The sequence below is a fragment of the Schistocerca gregaria genome, chromosome 10 (genome assembly GCF_023897955.1).
Source record: "Schistocerca gregaria isolate iqSchGreg1 chromosome 10, iqSchGreg1.2, whole genome shotgun sequence".
NCBI lineage: Eukaryota > Metazoa > Arthropoda > Insecta > Orthoptera > Acrididae > Schistocerca > Schistocerca gregaria.
The window spans coordinates 82,363,816-82,388,426 of record NC_064929.1 but is presented as its reverse complement, the minus strand read 5'-3'; the positions used below and the strand labels follow the sequence as shown (position 1 = coordinate 82,388,426).

At 42.8% G+C, this 24,611-nt stretch overlaps 2 non-coding genes across 2 annotated transcripts; both read right to left on the bottom strand.

The window, feature by feature from the left end:
• Nucleotides 1-14,911: 14,911 nt before the first annotated feature.
• Trnad-guc (transfer RNA aspartic acid (anticodon GUC)) lies at nt 14,912-14,983 on the bottom strand. The gene has a single exon. It is a non-coding gene; the product is annotated as a tRNA-Asp (tRNA).
• Nucleotides 14,984-15,907: 924 nt separating this feature from the next.
• Trnad-guc (transfer RNA aspartic acid (anticodon GUC)) lies at nt 15,908-15,979 on the bottom strand. The gene has a single exon. It is a non-coding gene; the product is annotated as a tRNA-Asp (tRNA).
• Nucleotides 15,980-24,611: the final 8,632 nt, after the last annotated feature.

Here is a 24,611-nt window from a genome sequence, read left to right as displayed (position 1 = left end):
GTAAGCATTACGAGTGATTTAAAATGGAATGATCATATAAAGTTGATCGTCGGTAAAGCAGATGCCAGACTGAGATTCATTGAAAGAATCCTAAGAAAATGCAGTCCGAAAACAAAGGAAGTAGGTTACAGTACGCTTGTTCGCCCACTGCTTGGATACTGCTCAGCAGTGTGGTATCCGTACCAGATAGGATTGATAGAAGAGATAGAGAGATCCAACGGAGAGCATCGCGCTTCGTTACAGGATCATTTAGTAATCGCGAAAGCGTTACGGAGATGATAGATAAATTCCGGTGGAAGACTCTGCAGGAGAAACGCTCAGTAACTCGGTACGGGCTTTTGTTGATGTTTCGAGAACATACCTTCACCGAGGAGTCAAGCAGTATATTGCTCCCTCCTGCGTATATCTCGCGAAGAGACCATGAGGAGAGATTAGAGCCCACACCGAGGCATACCGACAATCCTTCTTTCCACGAACAATACGAGACTGGAATAGAAGGGAGAACCGATAGAGGTACTCAAGGTACCCTCCGCCGCACACCGTCAGGTGGCTTGCGGAGTACGGATGTAGATGTAGATGAACGGGCGAGGAACGAATTCTAAGGAACGATATTTCGTAATTCACTTTGTTCGCGGCTTTCTTCTTACAGTTCGCCGGAACGGGAAACGCTCGCTCTCGATCCCGCAACGTCGCGTCTGCCGGTCTCGTTCTAGCCTCGGTCCCGTTCCCGGCTGCCTCGGTCTCGCTCGGCCGGGCTCGGCCTTCTTCGCGTGGCCACTCGCCGCAGCTCCACTGCCGACTGCTCACGGTTAGTTCAGTATCGAGTTGTTCGTTTCGTTCGCTACGCACGGCCATTCCGGATCTGTTTCAAACCTTTTTTGAACTCTGAACTTCTGGTTCTTTCCTTATTCTATTCAGCGTCCATGACCGGTAATTAAAATGTACTTCATAATTACGTAAATTATATAAAATTACGCGGTATGTAATACATACATCTTTTCAGATAACAAAACGGCATATCAGCTTACTTCATTATGTCGATAAACAGCGGAAGAAATACTTGTAAAAAGGCAAGGTATTTTGTTATTATACATTTAAAGGACGTCGGCACGGCACACACGAGTAGCCATTTTCTGTCTTTTTTTGATGCAAGGTAAAAGAGCATGTTCATTGTTATGGTAGACAGACCGACTCACAACCGAAAAAGCCCGCGTTCCACAATCGAGTGTCTGGTGTCACATTTCGTAAAGAGAATATGATAACTTCTACAATATTATTACAGTGGTACAGGGCGGCGCACGAAAAATCGGTCCCAGGTACTAGACTGCTCTTTGTTGCCCACCACTCGTCATCTGTTGTGTCGAAGTTGTTGTTTGCATTAGCTTATTTGTTATTTCTTCACTGTGTAATTGCCGGCCGCTGTGGCCGATCGGTTCCAGGCGCTTCAGTCCGCAACCGCGCTGCTGCTACGGTCGCAGGTTCGAATCTTGCCTCGGGCATGGATGTGTGTGATGTCCTTAGTTTAGTTAGGTTTAAGTACACTACTGGCCATTAAAATTCCTGCACCACGAAGATGACGTGCTACAGACGCGAAATGTAACCGACAGGAAGAAGTGATGTGATATGCATATGATTAGCTTTTCAGAGCATTCACACAAGGTTGGCGCCGGTGGCGACACATACACATATAGCAGTTGACTGGCGTTTCCTGGTCAAACGTTGTTGTGATGCCTCGAGTAAGGAGGAGAAATGTGTACCATCACGTTTCCGACTTTGATAAAGGTCAGATTGTAGGCTATCGCGATTTCTGTTTATCGTATCGCGACATTGCTGCTCGCGTTGGTCGATATCCGATGACTTAGCAGAATATGGAACCGCGCTGCTGCTACGGTTGCAGGTTCGAATCCTGCCTCTGGCATGGATGTGTGTGACGTCCTTAGGTTAGTTAGGCTTAAGTAGTTCTAAGCCTGGGGAGCTGATGACCTCAGATGTTGAGTCCCATAGAGCTCAGAGCCATTTGAACCACTGCCTAATTATTTCATGTTTCATTCTGCTCGTAGCGGTCAACAAATCGTGCGTAATTGGCGAGCAGTCTGTACTGCGATAAGTCACATAACGCTACAGTTGGCTAAACGAGAGGTTTTGCAGAATCACGAAAATTACAAGTGTGTGAGAATTCTGTTATGAATAAAAACTCTGTACTCCAGGGGGGAGGCAAGTGCCCCCTCTTACCGCCTTCCATCTTCAGTTCCTATGCTACTAGTTTCCCAATTTTTCATAAGAACGATATACCAAGCACAAATGAACGGTGAACGAGTAGAAATGAACGGTTTCCAAAAAAGAGCGATCACCAGTGAACTAGTTCCCAAGGATGAACTAGTTTGCCCATGTATAGTCCTAACGCCTCCACCCCTGCACCTCCCACCCAAGGACAACTCGTGGACTCCTCACGACAACAACCCCACACCACTACTTGGAGACTAGCACCAACCGGGCTGGGAGTTAGCGTCCTGTGCGTAGTCGCCCATTAACAGCACAGCACGAACGGCTGCGTTTGGAGTGGTGCCGTGACTGGGAAGTGTGGACTGCCAGTGAATAGCGTCGCACTGAGTCCAGCGACGAATCGCAGTACTGCACTGCCGTGGATGATCATCGTCGACAGGTATGGCAGCAACCTGGGGAGAAGTTCCATCCTGCCAGTGTTTCGGAGAGGCACAACGGTGTTACTCCTGGCAACCGTTGGGAGTGACTTCAGGTCACAGCTGGTAGCAAGGGCGTCTACACGACAGTTTGTAGCGGTAGCGTAGACCTAGCGCTATGGTGCATCTTTAATATTTCGGAAGATGAATGTCACCAGGTATGGTGTCACAGTGGTTAGCACACAGGTAAATTCCAGACTGGGTTTTGTGAACGGGCATGGCCGGCTTCCATCCTCAGCCAATGGAACCAATAACTTCACTCTTTGGTGCCCTCCCCTCCAGATCAACCAACCAACCAACAAAGATGGACGTTACTTGTGAGTAGCTACAGAAATTTTCAGATCCGACTTTGTTCAAAACCTGCGTAATATTGACTTTTAAATTGTTTTCTTGAAACAAAAACGTTTGGATGCAATATATTTTTTTTCCTTTTGTAGGGGGAGTACGGATGTCCCCTGCCCACAGGTATGGCCCCGCTTAGCTGGTAGTGTTTAAGTGAACCCTGATGGCACAATGATATGCGACAGACATCCTGCATCCTCATGTGTTACCTCTCGTGCGAAAGTATCGTGGTGCCATTTTTCAACAGCATAATGCTCGTCCACACATGGTGCATGTGTCTATGAACTGCGTGGACGGTGTTGAGTACCTCCCACAGCCAGCGAGATGTGTAGACATTTCCCCAATAGAACACGGGTAAGATCAGTTGGGGTACCAACTCTGCCCTAGTGCCTGCATCCAGGGTATGGAGGACCAGTTATAACAGTTTGACTGGAGGTCTGGGGGCTAACGGCCGTTCACTATTTGTAGGAAAATGAAACGCCTACAGCGGTCCTCATGGTGTCATTTATTGTGTAGCTACCAGTTTCGGCACTTCAGTGCACCATCTTCAGGCCTTACTTGATACTCAGTGGGTTATCACGATCCACATATATGATGTGTCAGTAACCAACACTGTTGGTTTACGCAGAATAGCTGTAACTGTGATGTCGTTTCTGCAACCACTAACTGTCAACTGACTGGAGAAACATTCAAAATAGAACATCCCTTCTTTTCATGACTGGTAACAACACTTTGCAACATTATTTACTATGTTACGCATTGTCCTGTCAAGTTAGTGCGGATTTAACGTCTTACTAAGCTGCAGGTGATCTAAATAAACCTGTTTTGAAAGGCAATCATATTTCTGATGTAAGTTCTTAAGCTCAAGTTTATTCTTAACCTGTCACTATTCTGGTCTATTTGCTATCCGATGTCGATATCTCCTTTTACTCTCACCTGAGCGTAGTTGGGAGTGACGCTTCAGAGATACATCTCTTCTTGAAGTTGATGGCTGCTGCTACCTTCAGTTGCTGGATCCAGTTACTAATAATCTTCTGGACTGTCCCATTACGCGTTAAGGTTCATCAAGTTTTTGTATGTCCATCCTTTTGACTGGAGGTGGGGGATTACGGCCACTCACTATTTGTAAGAAAATAAAGACCTACAGCCACCGATATGACGTTATTTATTTTGTAGCTGCCAGTTTCTGCGCTTCAATGCACCCTCTTCAGGCCTTAGTTGTTGCTGTTCTACTTCGAATGTGTCTCCAGTTGACAGTTGATGGCTGGAGAAACATCACAGTTACAGCTAGTCTGTATAAATCAGCTGTGTTGGCCACTGGTGCATCATATACACTCCTGGAAATTGAAATAAGAACACCGTGAATTCATTGTCCCAGGAAGGGGAAACTTTATTGACACATTCCTGGGGTCAGATACATCACATGATCACACTGACAGAATCACAGGCACATAGACACAGGCAACAGAGCATGCACAATGTCGGCACTAGTACAGTGTATATCCACCTTTCGCAGCAATGCAGGCTGCTATTCTCCCATCGAGACGATCGTAGAGATGCTGGATGTAGTCCTGTGGAACGGCTTGCCATGCCATTTACACCTGGCGCCTCAGTTGGACCAGCGTTCGTGCTGAACGTGCAGACCGCGTGAGACGACGCTTCATCCAGTCCCAAACATGCTCAATGGGGGACAGATCCAGAGATCTTGCTGGCCAGGGTAGTTGACTTACAGCTTCTAGAGCACGTTGGGTGGCACGGGATACATGCGGACGTGCATTGTCCTGTTGGAACAGCAAGTTCCCTTGCCGGTCTAGGAATGGTAGAACGATAGGTTCGATGACGGTTTGGATGTACCGTGCACTATTCAGTGTCCCCTCGACGATCACCAGAGGTGTACGGCCAGTGTAGGAGATCGCTCCCCACACCATGATGCCGGGTGTTGGCCCTGTGTGCCTGGGTCGTATGCAGTCCTGATTGTGGCGCTCACCTGCACGGCGCCAAACACGCATACGACCATCATTGGCACCAAGGCAGAAGCGACTCTCATCGCTGAAGACGATACGTCTCCATTCGTCCCTCCATTCACGCCTGTCGCGACACCACTGGAGACGGGCTGCACGATGTTGGGGCGTGAGCGGAAGACGGCCTAACGGTGTGCGGGACCGTAGCCCTGCTTCATGGAGACGGTTGCGAATGGTCCTCGCCGATACCCCAGGAGCAACAGTGTCCCTAATTTGCTGGGAAGTGGCGGTGCGGTCCCCTACGGCACTGCGTAGGATCCTACGGTCTTGGCGTGCATCCGTGCGTCGCTGCGGTCCGGTCCCAGGTCGACGGGCACGTGCACCTTCCGCCGACCACTGGCGACAACATCGATGTACTGTGGAGACCTCACGCCCCACGTGTTGAGCAATTCGGCGGTACGTCCACCCGGCCTCCCGCATGCCCACTACACGCCCTCGCTCAAAGTCCGTCAACTGCACATACGGTTCACGTCCACGCTGTCGCGGCATGCTACCAGTGTTAAAGACTGCGATGGAGCTCCGTATGCCACGGCAAATTGGCTGACACTGACGGCGGCGGTACACAAATGCTGCGCAGCTAGCGCCATTCGACGGCCAACACCGCGGTTCCTGGTGTGTCCGCTGTGCCGTGCGTGTGATCATTGCTTGTACAGCCCTCTCGCAGTGTCCGGAGCAAGCATGGTGGGTCTGACACACCGGTGTCAATGTGTTCTTTTTTCCATTTCCAGGAGTGTACACTACTACACTACTTTACAGATACTTTTTCGGCTGGGTCAGCTTTCACAACAAAGAACGACGTACCAGAAATAAATGAATAAGATTTCAATTCCCCGGTTCCGACCAAGGCTATTTGGACGGTTTCCCTCTGTTGTATTTGATAGGCGTAGCGCTGGCACCTGCTACCGACAGCACAAGGACGTTCCCTGCTGTCTGAGCATCGCTGGCCACATCAGTGAGGCGGCAGTAGCGAGACAGGACCTCTCCGCACCGTCTCGGCGACCTGTCTTCAAATAGACCTACACACGGACCCGAGAGCAGTTCTCCGCCAGGCTATGTTGGCTAGTGCACAGCAAGCTGCGAGAAGGGCACCGTGTCCAGCCACAACAGAGACACTCTCCAAGTTAAAGTCCTTGGATATGTTTGTGAACTGTGTCTTTGAACAGTGCTACAAGGAAGAGTTTGTGTTAAACGGACAGAGCAGGGAGAAAGAGTTTCTACTGAACAGTGAGTTGTATTACCAGCGACAGTCTATTTCAACTGGTTCTGACAATGTATATAAATGAACCTTTGCTCTGAACCATTGTCACATCAAAGAAGAAGTTGCATAACCTAAGATAGGTGTTCATTTTTACTGTATGTTACAATTGTTACATTTTACAAGTGCAATAATCGTGTCATTTGCCACACGTTATCCCTTGCGACAACCCATCGCAACACGCCTGGTCTGGTAACTCCCTGTCATTTATTCCCATTTACGATCCCTCATCTGCCCCATTATGAGCTTTTCCGATAATTGCGTTAAATGTATTCGCAATTGCGAATATGGACAACAATCAGCTGTATAATGGAATGATGCCAAAGAGAATTTGTGCCGGAATGGACTCGAAACCGGATTTCCCGCTTATCGCCAGCGCTCGCCTAGCCATCTGGCTGTACGCGCACCGCTCACGGCCAGACCCAAGCAGGGTGAGCACAAAGTCTTGTCCTGATTACAAAAATTTATAACAGAGTACCCGTTTGACATAATAATTTACATTTGATGCCGTTACATAGGTTAGTGTTATTAGCTTTTTTTAAGACCACTTACGTTAGTAAACCTCAACATGTCCTCCCTTGGTAGCTCGGAGAATGTCGAGGCGGTATTCCAGTTCCCGCCAGGTGTTTCGTAACATGTGTTCCGTCACAGTACCCACAGCACCTTGTATCCTAGCTTTCAGTTCGTCGACGTCACCAACTAGTGTGACGAAGGCTGTGTCCTTGATACAGCCCCAGGCAAAAAAAAAAGACAAGGGGCGTAATGTCTAATGAACAGGGTTGAAATGTTTTAAATGGCTCTGAGCACTATGGGACTTAACATCTGTGGTCATCAGTCCCCTACAACTCAGAACTACTTGAACCTAACTCACCTAAGGAGATCAAACACATCCAAGCCCGAGGCAGGATTCGAACCTGCGACTGTAGCGGTCACGCGGTTCTAGACTGAAGCGCCAAGACCGCTCGGCCACAGCGGCCGGCGGTGAACAGTGTGGCCAGGGTGTAGGACCGTTCCTTCCCATCCACCGATCCGGACATTACTCCCCTATCCAGACATTACGCCCCTTGACTTTTATTTCTGGGGCCACATCAAGGACAGAGTCTTCGTCAGACCCGTTGCTGACATCGGCGAACTGAAGGCTAGGATACAAGTTGCTGTGAGTACTGTTACGGAACACATGTTACAAAACACCTGGAGGGAACTGGAATACCGCCTCGACATTCTCCGAGCTACCAAGGGAGCACATGTTGAGATTTACTAATGTAAGTGGTCTTTAAAAAAAAACTACTCTACTGGCCATGAATATTGCTACACCACGAAGATGATGTGCCACAGAAGCGAAATTTAACCTACAGGAAGAAGATGCCGTGATATGCAAATGATTAGCTTTTCAGAGCATTCACACAAGGTTGGCGGTTTATCGTATCGCGAGATTGCTGCTCGCGTTGGTCGAGATCCAGTGATAGCAGAATGTGGAATCGGTGGGTTCAGGAGGGTAATACGGAACGCCGTGTTGGATCCCAACGGCCTCGTATCACTAGCAGTCGAGATGACAGGCATCTTATCCGCACGGCTGTAACGGATCGTGCAGCCACGTCTCGATCCTTCAGTCAACAGATGGGGACGTTTGGAAGACAGCAACCATCTGCACGAACAGTTCGACGACGTTTGCAGCAGCATGGACTATCAGCGCGGAGACCGTGGCTGCGGTTACCTTTGACGGTGCATCGCAGACAGGAGCGCCTGCGATGGTGTACTCGATGACGAACCTGGGTGCACGAATGGCAAAACGTCAGTTTTTTGGATTAATCCAGGTTCTGTTTACAGCATCAAGGTGGTCGCATCCGTGTTTGGCGACACCGCGGTGAATGCACATTGGAAACGCGCATTCGTCATCGCCATACTGTGTGTTAACCTAAGACGGCAGAGTTGTGCGGGGAGTGCGGGGAGAGGAGGAAGCATTGGCTGGCGAGGGGAGGGGAGCCGTTTGGGGGGGGGGGGAGGGGGAACAAGGCACACCTTGCAGTTGTAGTGCTGGCACCACAAATTGCGCGTCATGCTTACACGAAAGCAGACGAAAGGCTTGGACGTAAAACTCGCTTTAAATGCTGTTCGTAAACGAAACTGAAATCGTCATGTACACTAAAATCTATATCCACTATGCGCTCACAAACCATTCATCCGATTGCAATTAAACTTTGGCGAGTTGTTCTCCGAACGCCCGAAAATAGCAATAGACAATATTTTTAAAGTTGGATCACTGAAGCATTTGTGGCGCAAGTGATTAGATACCCGCTTGTCATGCAGCAGACCCGGGGTTCGTTTCCCACTACTCGCAATTTTTTTCACTTTATTTCATTCCCCGCAATGTTAAATTGTTAATTATTAAATTTAAATATACTTAAACAGGTCATATAGTATAACGTTAAAAGAGAGAGAAAGATTTATAAGAAAATGCCTTCTGCACTGCATGAATTTTTTTTTAATTTGGAAATGTTCTGTAATATGAATGTGTTTCGGAATAATACAGTAACCAGTGGTGTTTCCATACAAAAGCAATACGGTAGCAAGGTAAAATGAAATATAAGGTAATTCGGACGAAATAGGGAGATCCTTCAAAGTGATCGCGAACAAAATATCTTAAATGGAAACTCAGCTTTTCTTGCCAGGCGTTTGTAGTGATACGCCAGGATGATTCTTGGAAAACTGTTTGAATCTTCCAGTGCTACGCATGCTTTGTCCTGTGTATGTAGCAGCGCTCACTGAAGATTTGTAAATGGGGTGGAGCAATTTTTTCTTCTCCCTTCCCCATTCGCAGCATTCAATCACACGCAATGTAATTTTGCGAGCATCGCTACGTAATACTGGTTTCCTTCTAGCCGTAGGTCTACCGGCAGGGGTTGTTGGCGACTCCCGAGATGGGCCAGCAACTGCCTCTTCACTCATTTTCATAATGTTTAGCACAACTGCACAATAAAAACACCCCAACAGTACAGCGCAAAACAAAAGCGAAGCAGACGACAATGGCTACCTTGTACAACACAGTCAGCTACGTAATGTTGGTAGCAGTCGAAACTGCGTGCCTACCGAAGCCTCCCGACGTTTACCGACTTCTACCGATTCAGGACTAGGCAGAGGTCTGCCATCTAAAAGTTTACACACTGTAATGGCGCATCACCCGGCGTGGTGGTATGGGGTACCATTGGTTACACGTCTCGGTCACCTCTTGTTCGCATTGTCGGCACTTTGAACAGTGGACGTTACATTTCAGATGTGTTACGACCCATGGGTCTACCCTTCATTCGATCCCTGCGAAACCCTACATTTCAGCAGGATAATGCACGACCGCATGTTGCAGGTCCTGTACGTGCCTTTCTGGATAGAGAAAATGTTCGACTGCTGCCCTAGCCAGGACATTCTCCAGGTCTTTCACCAATTGAAAACGTCTGGTCAATGGTGGCCGAGCAACTGGCTTGTCACAATACACCAGTCACTACTCTTGATGAACTGTGGTATCGTGTCGAAGCTGCATGGGCAGCTGTATCTGTACACGCCATCCAAGCACTGTTTGACTCAATGCCCAGGCGTATCAAGGCCATTATTACGGCCAGAGGTGGTTGTTCTGGGTACTGATTTCTCAGGATCTATGAACCCAAATTGCGTGAAAATGTAATCACATGTCAGTTCTAGAATAATATATTTGTCCAATGAATACCCATTTATCATCTGCATTTCTTCCTGGTGTAGCAATTTTAATGGCCAGTAGTGTAGTATGTAACGGCATCAAATGTAAATTATTATGTCATTCTGTAATAAATTGTTATAATCAGGGCAACACTTTGTGCTCACCCTATATGTCGCCAACCATGCGTCTACGACCTATACTAGTACATCCATCACATATATTCTGCTACAGGTGAGACTTTTTTTTTTTACGTCGCTTGTCCAGTGTCGGCGAATAAGTAAGACACTGCAGTGCATGTGTTGTATTTGTCTATCTGTACAGGAATATACTGTATGGATGTCAGAGTACAGGCTGCAGTCGCATGGCTGACGACGTATGGACGTATGGGTTTGGCCGTGAGCCATGCTCGGGTAGCCAAGTGGCAAGGAGATCCCTTGCGATATGCGGCAAATCCGCGTTCGATTCCCTGTTCTTCGTCGCCATTCCATTCTACAGCTGATGCTTGTCCATATTCGCAATTGCGAATCCATTAAATGCATTTCACACCCCTGCAGTCGCCGCAGAACCTGTTCCTCTGGATATGCACGCATGTCTGAAGGAGCTTTGCGTCGTCATTCAGAATAACACGGACACTGCAGTATCGTATTTATCCGATTATTGGCTGAACGGAACATCGACTTATTAACACACCTCATCTTTCCGCGGAGTGGAGAATGAAAACAATAAAAAGTATCAGTAAAGCATCGCTGCATCGATCGAGCCAAGTGAAGCTGAGAACTGGAGTAGGTGTTACACAATTAAATTTAGGTGTGTGAGATCAGCCCAACCGATACTTCCATATGCTCCATGTCACGTGCAGAAAAAAGAGCATGTTAAAGCGTGGCACAGGTACTGGGAACGTAACCCAGAGGTCTATGGACCGAAACCACACTCTGCTTCGATTATATGTCCCCGGTTGCGTCGACGACGATTACTAAGCCTACCATATGGGCTGATGTATGTGTGTGTGGCTAGGGCTTCCCGCTGGCTGGAACGTTGGTCTGGTGCAAGTCTTTTTTTGTTGACGCCGCTACGGCGGCTTGCAGGTCGGCGAGAGTCGCATGATGAAGACAACACGGCATCCAGTCCCCGAGAGGAGAAAAATCTTCGATCGGCTGGGGAATCGAACCCGTGGTTCACATCTGGCATTCTGCCACACTGTTCACTTTTTTCTTATCTCATTTTCTTCGCTAAGGCTCGTTGCATTTTTGCGGCGCGGATATCCCATGACATCCATTCGAGTTCATCTTTGAGTCGTTCATTCAGTTTTTTTTATTACAGAGGGCAGCTAACCCTCTGATCGAACAGGCTAAGCTATCGTACCGGCGTTGTTGGTGTTGCCAGGGACGCCCGCAGATTTTCATCTCAGCAGGGCCAAAAGATTTTCCCCGTACATGTCGATTTAGAAATTTTTAGAGCATTGTTGTCTGCTAAACATTTTCTCTTAGTGTCCTATACATGTTATAAACATGTCGGTGTTATTAACATAAACAAGCTAGCTGTATAACTATAGTAAGATCTATTTTTACGATCTCAGATTTTATGTTTCCTGCCATTAACTTTATTTTGTTTCTCTTCTCTTAACCACTATCCTCTCAATTAGTTGTTTTCCTGTTCTTATAAATTTCATATCGATAACATTTCCAACATTTTGCGCTTTTGAATAACTATTAAAATCTTCAATATCGATTTTCGGATATGTTTATGTGGAAAATACACTATGTACCCGGTCTTACACAACGCGTAGCATAATGCACAACATATAACCTTACAAATTGTTTCAAAATCTAAATAATTTTAGTTTTTATGAGAAATAAAGGTGGCATTTTTAAAGCACTTTCAAAACATTTGCTGCGATATTTCGTCAGCTGACTGTACTCTAAAACTTAACGAATCATCAAAAACTACATTTGAATTTGTTTTTTCGATTAAAGATAAGTCCTGTAATGCTCCGAACAACATGCAAGTGAGTTCAAGTCCGCATGAATAATTTGTCCAAATTTCGCAAGATTCTGGTTGACTAGATCGTCAAAGCCAGTCATGACAAAACTCTACCAGCTGGTGAGCAAGATGTATGAGACAGGCGAAATACCCTCAGACTTCAAGACAGATGTGAAAATTACGGAACTATCAGTTTAATAAGTCACAGCTGCAAAATACTAACGCGAATTCTTTACAGACGAATGGAAAAACTGGTAGATGCGGACCTCGGGGAGGATCAGTTTGGATTCCGTAGAAATGTTGGAACACGTGAGGCAATACTGACCTTACGACTTATCTTAGAAGAAAGATTAAGAAAAGGCAAACCTACATTTCTAGCATTTGTAGACTTGGAGAAAGCTTTTAACAATGTTGACTGGAATACTCTCTTTCAAATTCTGAAGGTGGCAGGGGTAAAACACAGGGAGCGAAACGCTACTTACAATTTGTACAGAAACCAGATGGCAGTCATAAGAGTCGAGGGGCATGAAAGGGAAGCAGTGGTTGGGAAAGGAGTGAGACAGGGTTGTAGCCTCTCCCCGATGTTATTCAATCTGTATATTGAGCTGCAAGAAAAGGAAACAAAAGAAAAATTCGGAGTAGGTATTAAAATTCATGGAGAAGAAGTAAAAACTTTGAGGTTCGCCGATGACATTGTAATTCTGTCAGAGACAGCAAAGGACTTGGAAGAGCAGTTGAATGGAATGGACAGTGTCTTGAAAGGAGAATATAAAATGAACATCAACAAAAGCAAAACGAGAATAATGGAATGTAGTCGAATTAAGTCGGGTGATGTTGAGGGAATTAGATTAGGAAATGAGTCACTTAAAGTAGTAAAGAAGTTTTGCTATTTGGGGAGCAAAATAATTAATGATGGTCGAAGTAGAGAGGATATAAAATGTAGACTGGCAATGGCAAGGAAAGCGTTTCTGAAGAAGAGAAATTTGTTAACATCGAGTATAGATTTAAGTGTCAGGAAGTCATTTCTGAAAGTATTTGTATGGAGTGTAGCCATGTATGGAAGTGAAACATGGATGATAACTAGTTTGGACAAGAAGAGAATAGAAGCTTTCGAAATGTGGTGCTACAGAAGAATGCTGAAGATAAGGTGGATAGATCACGTCACTAATGAGGAGGTATTGAATAGGTTTGGGGAGAAGAGAAGATTATGGCACAACTTGACTGGAAGAAGGGATCGGTTGGTAGGACATGTTTTGAGGCATTAAGGGATCACAAATTTAGCATTGGAGGGCAGCGTGGAGGGTAAAAATCGTAGATGGAGACCAAGAGATGAATACACTAAGCAGATTCAGAAGGATGTAGGTTGCAGTAGGTACTGGGAGATGAAGAGGCTTGCACAGGACAGAGTAGCATGGAGAGCTGCATCAAACCAGTCTCAGGACTGAAGACCACAGCAACAACAACAGATCGTCTGTATTCTTACAATTAGTTTTCTTTGTAATCGTATCAGAAAATTACTTGGTCTTTCAACTGCATCTTTGTGTCATTCGTAATTTATGCGTCGTGCCTGATTCATGAAACTTTCGCAGATTGGTATTTGGACGGCTTAAGAATGCGCCATGATAACTGTCATATATTGTTCGTGACTGCGTTAGAATAAACCAACTATGGATATAATGGCATCCAGTCCAATAGAAATTTTATCTTATTGCGATCCACGTCATTCTTGAAATTTTAATTTTTGTCAGTTTGCCATGGGATTAGTGAAATTTATCTTGCTCGGATGTGAAGCTTATTTGCAGTAGCGATTATGAAATAATTAAATGAAGGCTGTTCTACAACAATCACGCAATGAGTGTACCCCCTGTTAGAGAGCATAGGCCGGTAGCACTTCCGACCAAGATGAGTTTCTGCTTCTACCGACAAGTACTGATCAGCAACAACACAAAACAGGTACACAACACTTCAGGAAACGGAAGGAAACATAGCGTAGTATGATATTACAACATTTGTTCAACATTATTTGAATTTTGAAAGAGTAACGTTTTGACGAGTGTGTGTTCTTGCTCAACTGCTTTGTTGCGTCATTAGCCATTCGAGGTTTATTAATATTTGCACGTTAGTGACGTGTGACTTTTTCTTTCCGAGACGGAGCTGTCACCATGGATATCCTTTGTAATATGACTGCATACACAGGTAGTAGTTTCCGTCATTCAGTGGATCGGCAGCTTTATTTAATTTCATTGTTGCTTATCAGTGTCACTCACAATTAGGTAACGTGTGACCTTCCTCTCCTTACGATCTGTCTTATTGTTTACAAGCACTAAAACGTCGACTATTCCGGCTATAGAAATGTAGATTTAATTCTGCATATTTCGTCATATAGGTACCGTACCCTACATTTTTTCATGTTTTTGTTTAATGTCAATTTATGATGCAACAATTTCTTCTTGTAACGTTGACAAAGCCGATCAGTGCATTTGCCTCTAGGACAAACGCAATAATGTATTAAAATATGTAAATAAATGGATGGTTCATCTTCCTATATTCGTTGTCGCGTCGCTTAATGATAATAACTTTAACCAGGTATGCATACTGAAATTTACATATCGATATTTTATATTGATATTGTATCAAAAGTAATGTTCATTTGTGAAATACCGTGAGTCGATTTTTTGGATTCATCCACGAAACTAAAGGAAAATATCAAAATGCACGCTCCTGTTGTTTTGATAAATATTAAAAATATTTTCTAACTACAACAGACGTTATCTCACTTTCGAGAAGCTCCGCATGCTATAATACACTGTAATTGCTGTGAGATGATTATCCAACGATTTTCGTACATCTTCGAGGAATGAGTGTCCTTAAAGTCTTTCAAGCTACACCTGCAACATTTAGTGTCGTCTTGCGAAATAAAAATTGGCATCTCCCCGGCGGGGAATCGAACCCCGGTCTCCCGCGTGACAGGCGGGGATACTGACCACTATACTACCGAGGATAGCGATTGTAAGTTGTCCATTTGTAATTTGAGTTCCAACCTCCCATGAAGTTAGCGTAATTACGTAAGCTTCTGCGGACGGCGTTCGGAGATCAATCGTCTCCTGTGACGTTTTCAGTTACTGTAGTTCCGTTTCATAACTCACTGTACAAATAGCTCATATATTACCTCATTTTATCGATGTTTTCAGGTTATTTTAGTGGTAATTTTCCAAGTATTTTAGATCGCAAATATCAGGGCCCTGCGGTTACAGGTCCTTTTTTATACTCGTAAACTAGAGAAATTCTCACAAGGAGCAGCTGCCTCATCCCTCCCCCAAATACCTTCCTCTGCGGGCAACCCTGGGTGTAGCCTAAACAAACCGTTTACTTCGAGCACAGCATAGCATAATTCTGAAATAACGCCGTCTTGGAGACCACAATTCGAAAACCACTTTCGAAACTGAAACAATTTTTAATAGTGTGCAGCGACTACAGTCCTTCATAGTAAAGTTAATGCTCATGGTGTACAGCAACCAACCAAAAACTTGTTTTAGGTAACTTCATTCAAAAAATACTGTTACCGGTTTCGAATTTGTACAGTTCATCAAAGACAGCTTTTATAATTTCATCAAAGTATCTGTTGCGTTGGCTTACTGCTGTCTGGCCGTGAAACGAGTACACTATCTATCATATCTTTTGACGGAAGCATGAAAGCCGTCTGACGAACTGTATAAATTCGAAAACGGTAACTGTGCTTTTTGGATCAAGTAACCTACAACAAATGTGTGGCTGGTACTCTGCGCCACGCGCCATCAACAATTTATTTCAGGTAACAGCCGCGGTCGCCAACCAGGCACTTATTTGACAAAATTGCATTTAGTTAATAGTCTTTCAGGCTACACCAGCAACATTTAGTGTCGTCTTGCGAAATAAAAATTGGCATCTCCCCGGCGGGGAATCGAACCCCGGTCTCCCGCGTGACAGGCGGGGATACTGACCACTATACTACCGAGGATTGGCCGATGGACGATAAATTTATCTGGGTACAGTTACATCTTATATCAGTGCACGTCATACGATACGTGAATAATTGAAAATCCGTCGGCGAATCAGACTCCGATCTCTCGTGTAACATGCTGGGATACTCAACGCTATTTTATCAACGACGACGCAGCTTGGTGCATGAATTTGCCTATATAATAATTATATATTAATATATATAATAATTACTGATAACAATAGCACATGGACAGGTCAGTGAAACTGCAAATCAGCAAACAGCAGGAAGAAGCGTCAGTTAGCCAGAATTAATTGAAGTTAGTCATATTTGACAGCCACAGAACTACCGTTGTCGTCTATTGTCACTCAGCGTGCATTATGTCAAAATTATTGCAATGTTACCGTCAAAAAGTCCACAGTTCAATGTTTCAAATGAGGCAAAAAAATGCGCATGTAAATTGTAGAGCCTCTCTACACACACACAGACACACACACACACACACACACACACACGAGTGATAAACACACTGGCGTTATCGGTATCTCGTTCCCACCACGCCACAAGTGATTTACCAAATCATATCAAACAGTACTTCGAATCCCACTGTATCGTGAAGTTATGCTCTAGATATATATAAAGGGAGATTTATTGAAGTTCGTTTGAAGCCGGATGGCATTTGTTGATTTGCGAGAATAAACCATGTAGGCCTACCAGATATTTAGAATATTATGAAGAGAATAATTCGTGTAACAAATGTTAGCAGTTTTCATGAAAATGATCAAATGTTGCATTAAACAGAAATGAGACAATCGAAAAATCCAATTTAAAAAAATAAAATCATTTCAAACGTACAGTGTTTGTCACTATTGGCTTATATACTGTCATCATAAACTTGTAATTCGATCGAGCAGACAGTTATAATTAAAGTCCAGCTGGTCTAGGAGATTCAGTATGGACTAGAATTATCGTATGGAACTTGGTAGATACACTAATGTTTTAATGCGGAATTGATTCGCACAGAAAAAAATTAGTTCCAATTTTGGCCATCAGATGTAAATCTGGCACTGTACAGCATCTAATTAATGTCTCCGGTGCTCATATTGAACAAAATGTGTAAGCTGCAGTTAATACCAAGACAAAATAATGCCTTTCTCACTTGTTTGACTTTTTCTGCCCACATCCCATTGCCAGTCCATTACATACGGAAACATTTCTGTACAACATCCTTTCATTCACAGCACCACATTTGCACGTGGTGGCCAAAATTGGAAATAATTCTTTTTCAGTATAAATCAGATGTGTAGTTACACATTAGAATATCTATCAAGTTTTGCTGCCATAAGATAGTTACAGCCCAAACTGGACGTAGCTGTGGATAGCAGCACTTTAATTGTAATCACCTGGTATTACCAAGATTACACTGCCATGCAGCACATGACCTCTGCACCATACTGATTAATTAATGGCATAAAATTGAATTGTAGTACCAGTACAAAAGTGTTGATTGGCAAAGGTACTGAAACGGAATAAACTGTTGTGGGAGACATCAATCTAGGGACTTTCGATGGAGAGCTGTGTTATGACAGTTTGTGGGTACATATACGTTTTTTTATAACTATCTACTCCATGTAGCCTATTGTGTCAAATATACAAAGAGGTGACAAAAGGCATGGGTTACGTCCCAGTACCATATCGTACCTCATTTTGGCCAGTGAAGTGCAGCAACTGGATGTGGCATGGAATCAACAAGTAGTTGAAAGAAATATTCAGCCATGCTGTTTATTTAGGCATCCATTAAGTGCGGAAGTGTTGCCAGTGCAGGATGTTGTGATGGAGAGGCCTCCTGATTACATCCCATTAATGTTTGATGGGATTCATGTTGGGTGACCTGGATGGCCAAATCATTTGGTCAAACTGCCTCACAGATCCAAGTGAGGCTGGGAACCTCAGCTGGCTTTATAGCATGGGTGTAGCAGAGCTTAGAAATTATTTAAGCCCACCAGCAAATCAGTGCGAGGAAGTCTAACAGGTAATACGTAATGTGATTTGTCTCACACACTGCACAGCTGTAGAAGATCAGGGTCTCTGTTCACATTTGGAAGGGACTTCACCAGACGCTTCAGAAACTAAGAGATGATGGATATCGAGGAATCTTTCAGCGGGACTAGATGCTCAGAAACTTTTAGTTCTGGTAGATGTTAGGGGGCCTAAGTCGTAGTCATGTAAGTGATGATCAGACAGTGTTTGTATACAGTCATCTGCAAGAAGAAAAGAACAGGAATCAACATGACAGATTCAGCTATGGTGCAAATAGAGTCTACAGAAGAGTTTATATGACCTGAAACAAGCTCCTAAGAATTTTCTATTCACACTGCGATTTGTAAATTCTGATGATGATCCTTGGGTTCAAAACGGTGAAGACAGAAGCATCATTATAGCATTGTTTATTGCTGATGGACTAGTTACAGAAAAGAAGACAGAGAGCATTATTGAATTTTTGAACAAGCTAAATCAAAACTTTGAAATTACATTTGAAAGCATATTTTGGGATTGAATGTCCGTATTCAATTTTTGTAAATTAAAATATGTGTATAGCAGAAGTCCTAAGACATTTAAAAAAAGTTTGACATGTTTAAATATAGTACTACACATATGGAATTCGTCATGGTAAGAGATGAAGAACTTGTGATCAGTGAGCTGTTGGCAATATGTTGTACCCTGTAATAATATGTTTACTAGATATCAGTTTTTTCAATTCATTACTAAGCAGATTTAGTTATAAATCATTGATGAGCCACTGGAAAGTGGTGAACCACATTTTTCAGTATGGCTCCTAACTGAAGTCCAAAGTCTTGTATGCAGGTATTCTTTGTTGGAGGCTCAACACAACGTGCCTAAACTGATACCAATAATGGAGGTGATATCTCAACTAGATGCTCCATAATACAAGGGGTCACCACTGTACAGTACACTCAAAAGCCACACCTTATGGCAACTTTGACAGCTGAAGCAGAATACTTATCCATCATCTCATTAGTCGACCATACATGATGGATACCACTCGGAGAAGAAATTGGAATTTCAGGCTCGAACAACCATTAGAACTCTGCACTGACAACTGTGCTGGCAGACATATATTGAAGAATACCTATGAAGGAAAAATAGCAAGAGTAGAAAAGCATGTTGAAACTGCAGGGTAGCTCATTCAACAATAGATCATAAAGACTATGAAAATAAAACATTTGAGTGCCCAAATCAACTTGTTGATACTATCATGAAAATATTGATACTTAAAAGTGTTTGAAGAATTAAGAAGGAGTAATAATGAAGGATCACTATTGAGAGTTAATTATTCTTTGAATATTGAATAATATAATTTTGGGTATTGGGCCACATCATTATAAACAACTAAAGCAACTAAATTGCTGATTTTCTGTGGTCATTTTCAGGGCAGTTGATGCTTTTTCCTATTTCCTTGTCTTTATTCCTAGTTTTTTATTCTGTTTCATACATATTGTTCACATGTATGTTCCATGTCTTTTCATGGTACGTTAGTTATATAATAACTATTCTTTAGTCAGTTTTATTAAGTAGGTATGCCACAAGAAAATGTGCTCAGTCAAAGTGTTCTCAATTGAATATTGTATCATCAAGGTCAAACATGCTAAAATCTGAACGTGATCATCCTTGGGAAAACATAAACTTTTTAATAATATACATGTCACTATTTGTTGTGTCAGTGAGATTCAGAACAAGTCTAGAGTACACAATTCATAAAGCACAACAAATGATGCATTTGAAAGTAAATAAACTGTTATATTTCAGTATAATTCCTGATATTTCAAAAGTTAAGACATGTCGTGTGCGGAGACTTTTGTTATCAATTATAAATATGTGTATATCATTAAAATGTGTACCTATAAACATTTCACCTGCTATGTCCAATTACCAAAGGGATAGAAAGAAAAAAAGAGAGAAGGGTAGCAGTGTTACTTGTAGAAACTAACAGTAGTTCACTGAGCATTACATTCGTAACAGTGCTCAAAGATGACAGTTTTCTTACGGAAACCATTCAGAAAATGGAAATGGTAGATTATGGAGATGAAAGACCTGCACTTATGGCTCTGTATTCCGAGTATGCAATGGAGATGCACGTCATAATGTACAGCACACAATACGTCAAGCGGGAGTGTGCCTTGGAGCAGTCTGGAGTCACCCTCTTACTGGCACACCTGTTCCAGGTGAGCAGTCTGTAGTCTACGTCAGAGGCAAATGTGTTCACAGGTAACAAGAAGCTGCAGGATGTGTTAGTAGCTTCCTGCACATCTACATACTATGTGCTTAAAAATATTATTGTCAAACATAGACGTGTCAGATCTCAATAAATGTGCCACTCTACTTAATTAATAGTAGCTGATTGCCCAGCATTGTTCAGTTACTTATATTTTATTAGATCAGGAAAGGAATGAAATGTGTCTATAGTGTAAAATAAAACTTAATTATTTTATGTTTCTGAAACTGTAAATGCAGCATATAAATTATAAGATACCTTTCATAAATTCATAGTGATATTAATTTAACACACAACTTGACAATAATCACAATTTTCAGGTTCCTGTTCATTTGTAAGAGTAAATAAATTCATTGACATTTCACCTCTTGAATAAGAGAAGCAATGTTGCCTGTAGAAGAAACATGACAATCTAAAAGCCACTCCACAGTACTTAATTGACTGTGCCTGCAATTCATTGATTTTGATCCAGAATAATACTCTCACTGGAAATTGTATTTGTATTTCTTTATTGGTCCTGTAAATTGTGTTTAGGTACATATTTTGCACAAATGAGGGAGGACAAATCAGGTTGGTATAGTATATACAACATCATACACAATGTTATTTTGAAAAGATAAATAATTAAAAATTATTCAATACATGTTGAATATTGATGACAAAATTAATATAATGAAATAAAATGATAGACTGGTTAAGAATATTTGAGCAGTTACACTATACTCTTCTGGTACTCTAAACACTCAGAAACAGAATAGAAGCAGTGGTCAAGCAAGCACTCTTTCAGTTTCACTTAAAACTTTTGTAAATTTTGCATCTGTTTCAAATAGGATGGCATGTGATTGTACAGCATTATGCCAGTATGATACACTCTCTTACAAATGTTTGTACTTACTGTATTGTGGCAAGTATGTGATGGCTGATTTTGTGGATGTCATCATTTTCAGCTTCAAGAATGTCCGTCACTTAAAACTCGTTCATAGCTTTACAGTGCAAGTACAGATGGCATCAGTTCACTCTTTGGTGGATGTTAACAGATTATAAAACTGGGAGATAGCTAATTATATTTTCTAAATGACCCGACTGCAAACTTACCTTCTCCATTCAGCCCAGTGACACCAAATATTGTAAATTTGACACAAGTGTGCATTGCCTTCAGGTATTTGTACACATCACTCCGTTATCACCACTTCCCTATATCCCAAGGGCTAAAGCTCATCAGGACCATCACAAATCAGCCAAACAACACAAAAAATTATATATCTGACACTAAAATTTACCATTTTTAAGTTCTCTTACATGCCACCACTTCCATCTCCACTCCTAGCGGTTTTTGGCACATTTTGCCTCACAGTATTTTTTCATATATAGTAAGTTGTATGTGTTACAACTTCGGCTGAAATTTGTACAGGGATTCCGGAGTTATACTTATTTGTCTCATCCTTAAAGGATGCCTGAGTTGTCTCGTCCCAACAGTATAATTTCCCACATAGTAAGTCATGTATGTATGAATGTGTGTATCAGTCCGCTATGTCAACCAAGCACCTACTTGTCATTTTGAAATGCTGAAATCGACTCTTGATGTTTGGTGTCAGGTGGCTGGCAGTCCCAAGGCTGAAAGGATAAGCTCAAGTGATGACCAATTGCCTTCATCACTGGAACTGGATACTGTGAACTGTATTAAATGGTGAGAAAAATAGGCACAAAATACTGAAGTCCTCTTATCAGCGAGGGCAGTACCAGTTCTTGTGTCTTTTTGAATCATCAGTATTATTGCTCAGTAGTTCTGGTTGTGCGGTAATGTTGAATTTGTATGGTCTGGATTTAGCTGTTGTGAAATAATACTGAGCATCACCCGATTTAATTCGACTACATTCCATTATCCTCGTTTTGCTTTTGTTGATGTTCATCTTATACCCTCCTTTCAAGACACTGTCCATTCTGTTCAACTGCTCTTCCAAGTCCTTTGCTGTCTCTGACAGAATTACAATGTCATCGGCGAACCTCAAAGTTTTTATTCCTTCTCCATGGATTTTAATACCTACTCCGAATTTTTCTTTTGTTTCCTTTACTGCTTGCTCAATATACAGATTGAATAACATTGGGGAGAGGCTGCAACCCTGTCTCACTCCCTTCCCAACCACTGCTTCCCTTTCGTGTCCCTCGACTCTTATAACTGCCATCTGGTTCCTGTACAAATTGTAAATAGCCTTTCGCTCCCTGTATTTTACCCCTGTCACCTTCAAAATTTGAAAGAGAGTATTCCAGTCAACATTGTCAAAAACTTTCTCTAAGTCTACAAATGCTAGAAACATAGGTTTGCCTTTTCTTAATCTTTCTTCTAAGATAAGTCGTAGGCTCAGTATTGCCTCACGTGTTCCAATATTTCTACGGAATCCAAACTGATCTTCCCCGAGGTTGGCTTCTACTAGTTTTTCCATTCGTCTGTAAAGAATTCGTATAGTATTTTGCAGCTGTGACTTATTAAACTGATAGTTCGTTAATTTTCACATCTGTCAACACCTGCTTTCTTTGGGATTGGAATTATTATATTCTTCTTGAAGTCTGAGGGTATTTCGCCTGTCTCATACATCTTGCTCACCAGATGGTAGAGTTTTGTCAGGACTGGCTCTCCCAAGGCCGTCAGTAGTTCTAATGGAATGTTGTCTACTCCGGGGGCCTTGTTTCGACTCAGGTCTTTCAGCGCTCTGTCAAACTCTTCACGCAGTATCATATCTCCCATTTCATCTTCATCTACATCCTCTTCCATTTTCATAATATTGTCCTCAAGTACATCGCCCTTGTATAGACCCTCTATATACTCCTTCCACATTTCTGCTTTCCCTTCTTTGCATAGAACTGGGTTTCCATCTGAGCTCTTGATGTTCATACAAGTGGTTCTCTTATCTCCAAAGGTCTCTTTAATTTTCCTGTAGGCGGTATCTATCTTACCCCTAGTTAGATAAGCCTATACATCCTTACATTTGTCTTCTAGCCATCCCTGCTTAGCCATTTTGCTCTTCCTGTGGATCTCATTTTTGAGATGTCTGTATTCCTTTTTGCGTGCTTCATTTACGGCATTTTTATATTTTCTCCTTTCATCACTTAAATTCAGTACCTCTTCTGTTACCCAAGGATTTCTAGCAGCCCTCGTCGTTTTACCTACTTGATCCTCTGCTGCCTTCACTACTTCATCCCTCAAAGCTACCCATTCATCTTCTACTGTATTTCTTTCCCCCATTCCTGTCAATTGTTCCCTTATGCTCTCCCTGAAACTCTGTACAACCTCTGGTTCTTTCAGTTTATCCAGGTCCCATCTCCTTAATATCCCACCTTTTTGCAGTTTCTTCAGTTCAGGTCATAACCAATAGATTGTGGTCAGAGTCCACATCTGCCCGTGAAGTGTCTTACAATTTAAAACCTGGTTCCTAAATCTCTGTCTTACCATTACATAATCTATCTGATACCCTTTAGTATCTCCAGGGTCCTTCCATGTATACAACCGTCTTTCATGATTCTTAAACCAAGTGTTAGCTATGATTAAGTTATGCTCTGTGCAAAATTCTACCAGGCGGTTTCCTCTTTCATTTCTTACTCCCATTCCATATTCACCTACTACGTTTCCTTCTCTCCCTTTTCCTACTAACGAATTCCAGTCACCCATGACTATTAAATTTTCGTCTCCCTTCACTATCTGAATAATTTCTTTTATTTCATCATACATTTCTTCAATTTCTTCGTCATCTGCAGAGCTAGTTGGCATATAAACCTGTACTACTGTAGTAGGCGTGGGCTTCGTGTCTATCTTGGCCACAATAATGCGTTCACAATGCTGTTTGTAGTAGCTTAACCGCATTCCTATTTTCCTGTTCATTATTAAACCTACTCCTGCATGACCCGTATTTGATTTTGTGTTTGTAACCCTGTAGTCACCTGACCAGAAGTCTTGTTCCTCTGCCACCGAATTCACTAATTCCCACTATATCTAACTTTAACTTATCCATTTCCCTTTTTAAATTTTCTAACCTACCTGCCCAATTAAGGGATCTGACATTCCACGCTCCGATCCGTAGAACGCCAGTTTTCTTTCTCCTGATAACGACATCCTCTTGAGTAATCCCCGCCCGGAGATCCGAATGGGGGACTATTTTACCTCCGGAATATTTTACCCAAGAGGACACCATCATCATTTAATCATACAGTAAAGCTGCATGCCCTCGGGAAAAATTACGGCCGTAGTTTCCCCTTGCTTTCAGCCGTTCGCAGTACCAGCACAGCAAGGCCGTTTTGGTTATTGTTACAAGGCCAGATCAGTCAATCATCCACACTGTTGCCCCTGCAACTACTGAAAAGGCT